Source organism: Oncorhynchus mykiss, chromosome 24 (assembly GCF_057628025.1).
Source record: "Oncorhynchus mykiss isolate SJ-2025 chromosome 24, ASM5762802v1, whole genome shotgun sequence".
Lineage (NCBI taxonomy): Eukaryota > Metazoa > Chordata > Actinopteri > Salmoniformes > Salmonidae > Oncorhynchus > Oncorhynchus mykiss.
In genome coordinates, this window is record NC_143045.1 from 14,424,449 (window position 1) to 14,437,721 (window position 13,273).

General features: G+C 41.7%; 1 long non-coding RNA gene across 3 annotated transcripts; it reads right to left on the reverse strand.

Annotated features, from left to right (window-relative positions):
- Positions 1-1,645: 1,645 nt before the first annotated feature.
- Positions 1,646-8,491, reverse strand: LOC149972375 (uncharacterized). Of its 3 annotated transcripts, XR_016491334.1 has the most exons (4): positions 8,368-8,491; positions 3,712-3,786; positions 2,000-2,089; positions 1,663-1,786 (listed from the first exon to the last, which is right to left on the reverse strand). It is a non-coding gene; the product is annotated as an uncharacterized LOC149972375 (long non-coding RNA). The 3 variants fall into 3 exon arrangements; XR_016491332.1 differs by lacking the exon at positions 2,000-2,089 and having other exon boundaries at positions 1,646-1,786; XR_016491333.1 differs by lacking the exon at positions 8,368-8,491 and having other exon boundaries at positions 3,712-3,840.
- Between the last annotated feature and the right edge of the window lie 4,782 nt (positions 8,492-13,273).

Below are 13,273 nucleotides of genomic sequence, written 5' to 3' on the forward strand. Positions count from 1 at the left end.
AAGCCTACCAGCGTTTTCCCCTCTATTCCTGTCTCTCGATTGTTCCCGGTTTTGACCTTTTCTGCCTGCCCTGAGCCTGCCTACCATCCTGTACCTTTGCCCCACCTATCTGGATTACTGACCCATGCCTGCCCTTGACCTGTCTCTTGCCTGCCCCTGTTGGATTAATATACTGTTAATTCAACGTTGTCTGCATCTGGGTCTTACATTGAAACGTGATAACATGTAAGAAGAATAAAGTAAAAAAAAAAAAAACATATCCCACTGGGCAAGAACTGGTTGAATCAACATTGTTTCCAAGTCTTTAAAAAAAAATCTGTGATGATGTGGAAAACTGATTAGATTATCAAAAGCGGGGACCGAAAGACTGAAAAGCAGCTTGTATCTCACGGCCATTAGACTGTTAAATAGCCATCACTAGCACAGAGAGGCTGCTGCCTACACACACACTTGTAATCATTGGCCACTTTAATAATGTCACTTTAATAATGTTTACATATCTTGCATTACTCATCTCATATGTACAGTGGGGCAAAAAAGTATTTAGTCAACCACCAATTGTGCAAGTTCTCAAAAAACAAAGAAATATAAACATAGATTTCCCACCCTAGTCACACCCTGACCTACCAAATAGAGAATTTAAAGGATCTCTAAGGTCAGGGTGTGACATTGATTCTGTTGGAAAGAGGAGAAATTGTGCTTTACAATGGTATTGACATTACAGTTGATCTGGAAGTATTACATTTTTTGGGGCGCTAAAATAAGGTCAATTGTACGGATCAAGGCGATGTACAAAAGTGAGTGAGTTTACGTTAGCTGACTAGCTTTATGGGTGTTGTGACATGAGTATGAAATTGTAATTCTGATTGTTTGTTTTAGGGACAACAACCAGCAAACCAGGCTGTTGTCTTGTGAAACAGTGGATGTAAAGAATCTTGCTAGCTAAAGCATTTACTGCAAATTGAATGTACAATTGTGTAGGCTTGCCTTGCTGATATTTGCCATGCAATGCAGATGAAATAACGTAGCTAGCACATTTTTTTCTTGCTTATTGTGCAGTGGAGGATAAAAATGCCCATATGCCTGTGGATGTGTAGCTAGCTATGTAGCCGATCTGTATGGACCCTAAAACGTTTGGTATACATATTAGTTTAGAACCTAGCTATGAACCTCAGCTATCATAGCCAGTTGTATCAACTTCAAAACAGTCTGAAGGACATTAATTAAGCCTATAGATTGAGTAGAATATAATATAACTTTGTGCCTAGGATGCAAATTGTAGCCTGTACATTTAATATATTCACTGATCATGTACTCTACCTTGGCAAATAAAGGTGTAGTTCAGGTATGAATGTCTTTTCAGCTTATTTTTCAGTCATATCCAATACCAGGAGTGTCAAATTACAGTATCTGATGCTGTGTCTGCATGTATGTATTACAATTATACACTTCAATGGTGTTTACCAATCTTGGTCCTGGGACATCAATGGTTACACTAACTATGCAATAGACTAGAAACATGATTTAACTAGTTAAAGGCTGATTTGTAATTCATATATACAGAAATAGAAATGAAAAACAGTACACTACACTTCATATGCATCATGTAAATACTCTAAAACCGTGCTACCCTAATATTCACTCAGTTCATCACAATTATATAAGTGTCTCTGCGGTGTCTCCTACCAGCCTTGGGCTCCCAGTCGGCCCGAAGGTTACCCTAAGAGCGGGTGAGGTGGCGATGACGGTACTGGGGGTTGGCATCCTCTCTCACATCAAAACATACCTGCAGACGAGAGAGATGGAGAGAGATAGAGAGAGTTAGCATGTTTAACCCTTGTGTTTTAACATTAAAAAAAAAGTTAAATTCACTGTCAGTCAGCATAATCATCAGGAGGTGAAATGTAAAACTGACAAATCATTAATTCTGCAACTATTGCATCTCTATCTGTATTTCAGTGTAAAGCATCACTTTAGTAATACTTCCTGTTGACCTGACCAAGTGACTTCTCAGCTCAGCTGGTCATGCTGTGCCCTCTATGTAGTCAGTTCAGATACGGGAAGGGTTCACCGACACAGCTGATATAACCTATACAGTATGTAAAGTTGGTTAGATAGCTTGCTAGCCAACTAGCTAGCTCATTTAGCAGCTCATATAAGTTAGCCTGCACTGTAGCTAGCTAGCTAATAATACATTGTTTTTTTTTACATTTTCAAAATGTATTTACTTACTTGAATAGGTTCTCCCAGCCATGTGGATGATTGGAAACATGGAAGCAATGTTTGTTTGTCACCAGAGTGTTTTAGAGCATATTACTATTGAACTATTTACCCATTTAATACCCAGACCTTCATACAAACTTGCTATGCTGAATTCTTGAAGCACAATCGAACATGCTGATCTTTGCTGCCATATGCTGCCAGCACGCCCACAAACAAGTCACAATGGGTGGCCTAAGCGGCACACGGCAATTTACTGCTATCTAGTGAACATGCACCGTCAGGAGTTAAATGGACTTGACATGGGAGAGTCATTATGGGACATTTTCTTCCCTTTACCTTCACAGCACAGAACGGTTTGTAATCTGAGTATGTGCTTCATATTATCACACAGGCAGGAGACCAATATATTATCATATGTGTGTTTTGCTGTAGCCTACAGTGATTTATTTTATTTGATATTTCCGATATTCCCATATTGTGATTTTGTTCTACTGTTACATTGATCTCTTGAAAATGATATGAAATTGGGGTCTTGTGAGCCCCACAGCTGAGTATGTGTGTACATGGCGGGTGTTCTGCAGTGTCGTCTAAAAGTGTTGATGTACACTAATGTCTAGAAAATTAGGCTATAAGAAATTCTGACTTGTGTAAGCCTCATAGCTATACTCAAGTATGTAAGCATACTGCAGTGACGTCATGAAATGCTTTGAATTAATTAGCACCTTAGAGAGTGCTGTCCGTTTCACCACCATTCACCACTATTAGGCTACCTGGCTGCTACATTGTGTTTGACACTTTTTTTCTCAATGTGCTCCGGCAATAACTAATATTTTTTCACTACTATACCAATATGCTGTACAAAGATATACCAATCGTATATCTTATGATAATATTATAGCAATCTTTCAGTGATACTACAGCAATAACCATAGAAGACTTTTGATTTTTTTTGTTCAGTGTACATTAAGAAGTTGACAGATACGAGGACATCATATTTGAAAAATTATACATTTAAATAGTTTTTCACTGAGTTAACAAATAAAAAAGTTAGGCCTTAGCTTCCAAGTTACTCCCTTTAAGTTAAAAAAATTAGTTTTAAACATAAATCGTGGATTTAATCAATTTCGACTCATTGTTAAGCTTCAATCAAATTATTTTTAAAACATCCTTCTCCATCTGTTTTTGCCTAATTAAAAAGGCTGTAAAGAAAAAGAAAATAGGGTTTTAACAAATTTGCTTTGAGTACAGAATAGCCTGCATAACCCCAAATTAATCAACAGTCTTGGCACAAACTAATAGACTTGAGACATGGTTACAGACACACATTCAGACTCTTGTAATAAATATATAATAAAATAAACTACAAAACCCCTTTTGGCCATTTATTGTACTAGTAGTTCTGCTTTATTTTGAAGTAAAAGTCTTATCTTTCATAATTCTACATGTTATTGTTCATGATTTACAGTAAAAAATGACAAAGCAACTTACTGCAAAGGGCAGACACTTTGGTTGGGCACAGCTGTTTCTTTGCCTCCTGGTCCCGGAATGCATTCAAATGTCTTCCTGTCAACGAAGAGACGGTCATCACCTCTCTGGGAAACAGAGCTGTCATGAGCTCAGAAATGCACTTTGATGGTTCTTTGCTCAGTCGAGTGATAATGTTCGCCTGGAGTTTAACACCCTCTGCTAGTATCACTTGTACAACATGGGCCTTTAGAAGCTGTGGTCAAAATATCCACTTTGTACAGCACTGTAGTAGTTATCAACAATGTTTTCAAACTTTCCTTTGTGATGGACAGAAACAAGTTTTTTTTGCATGAAATTAGAATATTTGAAAAATGATATCCGAACTCAATACAGTATTTTAATATTAGGATTTGCTCTGATTTACAGTGTGCGCGTGCACCTGTTCTAAAAAACCTTACCTTGTTAGCGCAATAATCCCTGGTTGGCTTTAATAGGGGTGTGCCGAGTATTTGGACAAAACCATTATTGTTACCGATATTAGGACTTTGCAGAACACAAATACGAATAGATTATTGACATCATTATCCGTGATTGTAAAAAGTTTCTGAAAACAGAATTTCTCGAGTTGACAAAAACAAAAAAAAACATTGTTTTTGACATTGTCATGTATTCGTTATTGATGATGGATGTAGTCCTATCCCCAAGCACTAGTGGTAACTATACAACTCTTATGTCCTTCTTTCTCTCTCTGTCTCCCTTGTTTTCACTCTCCCCCCTTTCTAAGTACAGTATATTAGATTTGAGTCAAGCATATGTTCTCTGCCTACCTCTCAGATTCATGTTTAGATAAATGCTTTGTTCATAAAGTATTATCTTGAAATGTAAACTGTTGTATTGCCTTGTTTAATGTTTTCATCAACTATGTTAAAGGGGTGGTTCATCAAAAAATACGTTTAATCATTTTCCTAGGCATTAGCCTTCACCAGAGAGTGTTTAGGTTGGTTGGATCAGTATTTAGTTTAGTTCATCAGGAAATTCTACTTCTCCCTCTCCCATAGAAACCCAATTTAATGTCAAATGTTTATCATAAAACCTCCGAAAGACACCCCAATAGCCCTTGTAGTTAAAATCTGGATAAGATTACTCTGCTAAAATATTTAGCCAAATTTTTCCCAAATATATCAGTAATTTTTTCATTAAAATCCAGGAAGTAATTTTCTATTAATCTGTGCCAAGCCGCGACTTGGGTCAGAGTCAGAATTTACTTGCAAATCTTTGAACCAAGAGGAAGGGTATCAGCCAGATGACACAAACAGGAGAAAACATTAGCTCCAGTAGGTCGATTTTTAAAGCAAAACAGATTGTTTTTGGGCAACTCAATGATGAGACAACATTTCTTGCATAAAGTGAGGATAAATACATATACTGTAGTTTTTCATACATTCTAGATAAAATCGTAAATGCCGCATTTTAAATAAAATTGCAGAAGTCTAAATACTGAACCAACTAACCTAAAAACTGTCTCTGGTGAAGGTTAATGCTTAGGCAAATGTTCTAATGAGGTTAAAAGTATTTTTTCGATGAACCACCCCTTTAAATGTCACGACTACTACCGAAGGTGGCACCCCTTCCCGTTCGGGTGGCGCTCGGCATCACCGGCCTACTAGCTGCCACTGATCTTTTCCTCCACCCTCCTTGTCTTTTTATTAGTTACACCTGTTGTTAATTAGGTTTATTAGTTGGGCTTTATTAGCCAGCCGGCCCGCCTGCTGGGTGTGCGGGATTGTTTTATGTGTACTCATTATACACGCGCCTGTAAGTCATGGTTGTTCGTGTACGTGAGTTGTTTTTGGGACTGTTTAGTTCCCTGTGTTTTTGGGGCATTTGTTTTGAGTGGCGTCTGTTTTCACCTGGTCGGTGTATAAAGTAGCGCTACTCTGAACTCTCTGTCTCCTGCGTCTGACTCCTTCCTCCACTACACCCCAGGCATTACATTAAATAAGTAAATGTATTTGAATTATAAAACCATTCTCGTAGTCTTTCCTGCCATGACTCAAGTTGTTTGCTTGCTGTACTCCGTTAGATAGTTTTATTAGTTAACGAGAAATAGTTTTGTGAATATGTTTTGCATAATCCTATATGGAACTCTAAGTTAAAACACTTAAGACAAATTATCATTGTACTGCAATATGCATTAAACATTTACATTAAATTAAGCTAAACTGCACATGCATTCAGTATTTTTCTGCTTGCTGTATTGTTACAATGTTAATACACCTGCTTTTGTATTCAAATTGTGACTAGTTTGCATCCCCACTTTACAGCTCAAGGTTTGAAGTCACCCTACCATCCTGTCTGGCAGGGTGGTGACGGCTATGACTTGGAGTGCTGCTTTTGAGGGTTGGAGGAATGGTGTGAATCCACCAGCCATGATGTATACATGTATGACAGACAGTTAAAGAGATTTAATACAGATTCATTCAACCACCTCCTTACAACTTCTAATCATCCCTCCTACTCTCAAGCTCTACTCCTCATATTCTGATCATCAACCTAACAACAATCTATGACACACACACCGTTAGAAACTGTTTTTCCTCTCTCACTGTTGTGAGATTTGGGGATGGGTCTCAAACCACCAGCCATGTCTGGGAACACACAGAATGACAGACAGTTAGAGAAGGTGAATATAGATTCATTCAACCACCTCCTTCCAACTTCTAATCATCTTCCCTACTCTCAATCTCTACACCTCATATTCTGGTCATCATGCTTAAACCAAACACACACCCTTTGAAGTTGTGTGTCTCATTCTCTCCCTCTTTAGGGTTTTCACCTCCTGGAGCATAAATATATAGAACATAATATGCTATCATTAAACTTGCATGCAATATGCATTCAACTAATAGAGTGGTAGACACTACAACTGCACCTACTAACAGATACACCTACAACTGAACCTAGTCACAGTATCTATGGGTATATACAAAACTAAACCTTAGTTGTGGGAGCATCCACAAACAGGAAAGCTAACCTTCAATCATGGAGAGAGATTGTCTGAGTGCTGCATTTTCTCTTTTAAGCTCCCTTATTTGAAAATTTGCAGTGGTTAGTTGCATTTGCATTTTCTGTTTTGACACTAAGGTGAGGTCAAAAAGGACAAAAAATTATTTGTACAACTTACAAATGTAGACATGAATAGGGGACATATTTCTTTAAAGACAAAATCCACCAATTGACACTATTTGTGGTGTTTTTTTTTTTGTCTCAACGATTGGAGGTGTTTCAGACATAATTATTAACCACAGTGTCACGCCCTGGTCTTAGTATTTTGTGTTTTCTTTATTAATTTGGTCAGGCCAGGGTGTGACATGGGTTTTTTATGTGGTGTGTTTTGTCTTGGGTTTTTTCGTAGGTATTGGGATTGTGGCTTAGTGGGGTTTTCTAGCATAGTCTATGGCTGTCTGGAGTGGTTCTCAATCAGAGGCAGGTGTTTATCGTTGTCTCTGTTTGGGAACCATATTTAGGCAGCCATATTCTTTGAGTGTTTCGTGGGTGATTGTTCCGGTCTCTGTGTTTGTTTTGCACCAGATAGGCTGTATAGGTTTTCGTGTTACGTTTATTGTTTTGTATTTGTTCATGTTTATATTTCATTAAACATGTATCAAGATAACCACGCTGCGTTTTGGTCCGATCCTTGCTACACTTCTTCAGAGGAGGAAGAAAACTCTAACACAGAACTATTTTTTAAATGTATTTGGCTGTGTTCAGGAGAAATCAGATTTTTATGACAGTGTTATACTAATATTAGTGATTAGTACATTAAGTAGGTGAGACAGGGTTAAATTCACCTTTAATCCATCAATTTAGATTGCACTACTAATGCTACAAAGTGTTAGAAACTAACTTGACTTGATACACTGGTAATTAATTCCGCCTGATGTTTTTTTTCCAGACTCGGCCCTCTTCTTTTTCTGTTATACAGTCTGGTAGAGTAACATAGCTACAGTAAGGAAATGACAGGTTTTGCGCAAAGACATAGCTAGTCAATTTCACATCAGACCTTCTGAGTAGTATTTTAAGGTTCTTCCACATAATGCGTGTTTTTTTTATTTTCCACCCTCATTCCTCTCCCTTTCTTCTCTTGCACATTCTGACCTGGTCCTTAAATTATTATTTTTTTTACACTAGTCTCTTGTAATAGTCTACAAAGTAAAAATTAACATTATTAGCTAGGCGATAGCTAGGAGCGGCTCACATTGCTCACCATGTTGCATACCCCCCTCAACCCATAATATCATAAGCTGTGTTTTCAACTTAACTTACTAGCTAGCTATATATTTTATTTTACCAGGCAAGTCAGTTAAGAACAAATTCTTATTTACAACAACGGCCTGGCAATCAACCCAGTCAGTATGCGTTAGCTAGCTTTCGTGCTAACCAGCAGCTAGTTAGCATGCTACCTACACATACTAGTGAACTTACTGTAAATTATATAACTAGCTCCTTAGGTAGCTAATGTTTGCTACATTAGTTGTTATTGTTATAGTCATTGTCTTGGCTGTATTAATAATTTACAACTAAGTTTTCCGATTGATAACATTAACCATATCTTGTTAGCTAGTTACGCTATACTGTGTCATTAGCTGGGTAACGTTAGCTAGCTAGTTAGCTTACCATCCAGAGCCATGACATAGGTGGGATATCTCTTCCCCGTTCGCTGCCAATTAACAATACATTCTTTCAAAATGTCGCACGTCCCATCAAGCTCTTCCATTTTTTCCACAGGAAATATTTCAGATTTCCTTTAAAAAAAAAACCCACAAGTGCAAACAGTTGAAGTCACAAATTTGGCAAGTTGGTTAGGACATCTACTTTGTGAATGACAAGTAAGTTTTCCAACAATTGTTTACAGACAGATTATTTCACTTATAGTTCACTGTATCACAATTCCAATGTGGGTCAGACGTTAACATACACTAAATTGACTGTGCCTTTAAACAGTTTGGAAATTTCCAGAAAATTATGTCATGGCTTTAGAAGCGTCTGATAGGCTAATTGACATCATTTGAGTCAATTTGAGGTTTACCTGTGGATGTATGTCAAATCAAATCAAATGTTATTTGTCACATACACATGGTTAGCAGATGTTAATGCGAGTGTAGCGAAATGCTTGTGCTTCTAGTTCCGACAATGCAGTAATAACCAACAAGTACTCTAACTAACAATTCCAAAACTACTGTCTTATACACAGTGTAAGGGGATAAAGAATATGTACATAAGGATACATGAATGAGTGATGGTACAGAGCAGCATAGGCAAGATACAGTAGATGGTATCGAGTACAGTATATACATATGAGATTAGTATGTAAACAAAGTGGCATAGTTAAAGTGGCTAGTGATACATGTATTACATAAGGATACAGTCGATGATATAGAGTACAGTATATACGTATGCATATGAGATGAATAATGTAGGGTAAGTAACATTATATAAGGTAGCATTGTTTAAAGTGGCTAGTGATATATTTACATCATTTCCCATCAATTCCCATTATTAAAGTGGCTGGAGTTGAGTCAGTGTCAGTGTGTTGGCAGCAGCCACTCAATGTTAGTGGTGGCTGTTTAACAGTCTGATGGCCTTGAGATAGAAGCTGTTTTTCAGTCTCTCGGTCCCAGCTTTGATGCACCTGTACTGACCTCGCCTTCTGGATGAGCGGCTCACAATACACCACCTGTCAATGGTGTATTGGAGGTCAGGTGCAGGAGAGCAGAGTATAATTAACAGGCACACTTTTATTATAGTTCCAAAAATGAGAGCACTACATAAATCAAACGTAAAAGTAAAGCACCACATAACATGAAACAATTACACACAAAACATGGGAAACAGAGGGTTAAATACAAGTAGATTGATTGGGGAAATGAAAACCAGGTGTGTTTGGAAACAAGACAAGACAAATGGATATATGAAAAATGGAGCGGTGATGGCTAGAACGCTGGTGACGTCGATCGCCGCCCGAACAAGGAGAGGAGCCGACTTCTGTAACGGCTTTCTTCGGTTGAAGGAGAGTCGGACCAAAATGCGGCGTGTAGATTACGATTCATGTTTAATGACAAACATACTAAACACAAACACTACAAAAACAATAAACGTAATGAACGTAACGAAAACCGAAACAGCCTATACTTGTGTAAACTAACACAGAACAAGGACATCAAGACACTAAGGACAATCACCCACGAAACACTCAAAGAATATGGCTGCCTAAATATGGTTCCCAATCAGAGACAACGATAGACACCTGCCTCTGATTGAGAACCACTCTAGACAGCCATAGACTAAGCTAGATAACCCTACTAAGCCACAAACCCAATACCTAACAAAACCCCAGGACAAAACACACCACATACAAAAATCCATGCCACACCCTGGCCTGACCAAATAAATGAAGATAAACACAAAATACCTCGACCAGGGCGTGACAGAACCCCCCCCCCCCCCTAAGGTGCGGACTCCCGGACGCACATCAAAACAATAGGGAGGGTCCGGGTGGGCGTGTGTCCATGGTGGCGGCTCCGGCGCGGAACATGGACCCCACTCTATCAATGTCTTAGTCCCTCCTCCTCGCGTCCTAGGATAGTCCACCCTCGCCACCGACCATGGCCTAGTAGTCCTCACCCAGAATCCCACTGGACTGAGGGGCAGCTCGGGACCGAGGGGTAGCTCGGGACCGAGGGGAAGCAAGGGACCGAGGGGAAGCAAGGGACCGAGGGGAAGCCCGGGACTGAGGGGAAGCCTGGGACTGAGGGGAAGCCCGGGACTGAGGGGAAGCTCAGCACTGAGAGGAAGCTCAGGCAGGTAGTTGGATCCGGCAGATCCTGGCTGGCTGGTGGTTCTGGCAGATCCTGGCTGACTGGCGGATCTGGAAGAGTCTGGCTGACCGGCAGATCTGGAAGAGTCTGGCTGACCGGCAGATCTGGAAGAGTCTGGCTGACCGGCAGATCTGGAAGAGTCTGGTTGACCGGCAGATCTGGAAGAGTCTGGCTGACCGGCAGATCTGGAAGAGTCTGGCTGACTGGCAGCTCTGGCTGCTCCATGCTGACTGGCTGCTCCATGCTGACTGGCGACTCTGGCTGCTCCATGCTGACTGGCAGCTCTGGCTGCTCCATGCTGACTGGCGGCCCTGGCTGCTCCATGCTGACTGGCGGCCCTGGCTGCTCCATGCTGACTGGCGGCCCTGGCTGCTCCATGCTGACTGGCGGCCCTGGCTGCTCCATGCTGACTGGCGGCCCTGGCTGCTCCATGCTGACTGGCGGCTCTGGCTGCTCCATACAGACTGGCAGCTCTGGCGGATCCTTGCAGACTGGCAGCTCTGGCGGCATCCTGCAGACTGGCAGCCCCTTGCAGACTGGCAGCTCCATGCAGACTGGCAGCTCTATGCAGACTGGAGACTCCGGCAGCGCTGTAGAGACGGAAGGCTCTGGTAGCGCTAAACAGGCGGGAGACTCCGGCAGCGCTGGAGAGGAGGAAGGCTCCAACTGCGCTGAACAGGCGGGAGACTCCGGCAGCGCTGTAGAGGAGGAAGGCTCTGACAGCGCTAGATAGGCGGGAGACTCCGGCAGCGCTGGAGAGGAGGAAGGCTCTGGCAGCGCTGGACAGGCGAGATGCACTGTAGGCCTGATGCGTGGTGCTGGCACTGGTGGTACTGGGCCGAGAACACGCACAGGAAGCCTGGTGCGGGGAGCTGCCACCGGAGGACTGGTGTGTGGAGGTGGCACAGGATGGGCTAGACCGTGAAGGCGTACTGGAGATCTTGAGAGCAGTGCTGGCACAGGACGTGCAAGGCTAGGGAGGTGCACAGGAGGCCTGGTGCGTGAGACTGGCACCATCTTCACCAGCCGACTAACACGCACCTCAGGACGAGTATGGAGCGCTGACCCAGGTGCCATCAAATCCCCGACACGCTCCGTCGGGCGGATTCCATGTTTAAAACACCAACACAGCAACTCCCTCATTACTATCTCCTCCAATTTCCCCATTAACTCCTTCACAGTCTCTGCTTCGCTCACCTCCAACACCGGCTCTGGTTCTGGTCTCCTCCTTGGCTCGTCACGATAAACAGGGGGAGTTGGCTCAGGTCTGCTACCTGGCGTAGCCAAACTCCCTGTTAGCCCCCCCCCAATAATTTTTTGGGGCTGACTCTCTGGCTTCTGTCCGCACCGCCGTGCTTGCTTCGCCAACTCCATTCTCCGATAACCTTCCGCGCACTGCTCCATCGAATCCCAGGCGGGCTCCGGCACTCTCCCTGGGTCAACCGCCCACATGTTTATCTCCTCCCAAGTAGTATAGTCCATACTCTTGCTGTCCATAACGTCCTCCCATGTCCTTTCCTCCTTTCGCTGCTGTTGCCCGTTACCACGCCGCTTGTTGTGGTGGGTGATTCTGTAACGGCTTTCTTCGGTTGAAGTAGAGTCGGACCAAAATGCGGCGTGTAGATTACGATTCATGTTTAATGACAAACATACTAAACACAAACACTACAAAAACAATAAACGTAATGAACGTAACGAAAACCGAAACAGCCTATACTTGTGTAAACTAACACAGAACAAGGACATCAAGACACTAAGGACAATCACCCACGAAACACTCAAAGAATATGGCTGCCTAAATATGGTTCACAATCAGAGACAACGATAGACACCTGCCGCTGATTGAGAACCACTCTAGACAGCCATAGACTAAGCTAGATAACCCTACTAAGCCACAAACCCAATACCTAACAAAACCCCAGGACAAAACACACCACATACAAAAACCCATGCCACACCCTGGCCTGAACAAATAAATGAAGATAAACACAAAATACCTCGACCAGGGCGTGACAACTTCGGCGGAAGTCGTGACAATGTATTTCAAGGCTTACCTTCAAACTCAGTGCCTCTTTGCTTGACATCATTGGAAAATAAAAATAAATCAGCCAATTGCCAATTGTAAACCTCCACAAGTCTGGTTCATCCTTGGGAGCAATTTCCAAACGCCTGAAGGTACCATATTCATCTGTACAAACAATAGTACGCAAGTATAAACACCATGGGACCAAGCAGACATACCACTCAGGAAGGAGACATGTTTTGTCTCCTAGAGATTAACTTACTTTGGTGCGAAAAGTGCTAATCAATCCCAGAACAATAGCAAAGGACGTTGTGAAGATGCTGAAGAAAACAGGTACAAAAGTATCTATATCCACAGTAAAACGAGTCCTATCAACATAACTTGAAAGGCCGCTCAGCAAGGAAGAAGCCACTGCTCCAAATCCACCATAAAAAAGCTTTGCTGCAGGAGGGACTGGTGCACTTCACAAAATAGATAGCATCATGAGAGAGGAAAATTATGTGGATATATGGAAGCAACATCTCAAGGCATCTGTTAAATCTTGGTCGCAAATGGGTCTTCCAAATGGACAATGACACCAAGCATACTTCCAAAGTTGTGGCAAAATGGCGTAAGGACAACAAAGTCAAGGTATTGGAGTGGCCATCACAAAGCCCTGACCTCAATCCCATAGAAAATTTGT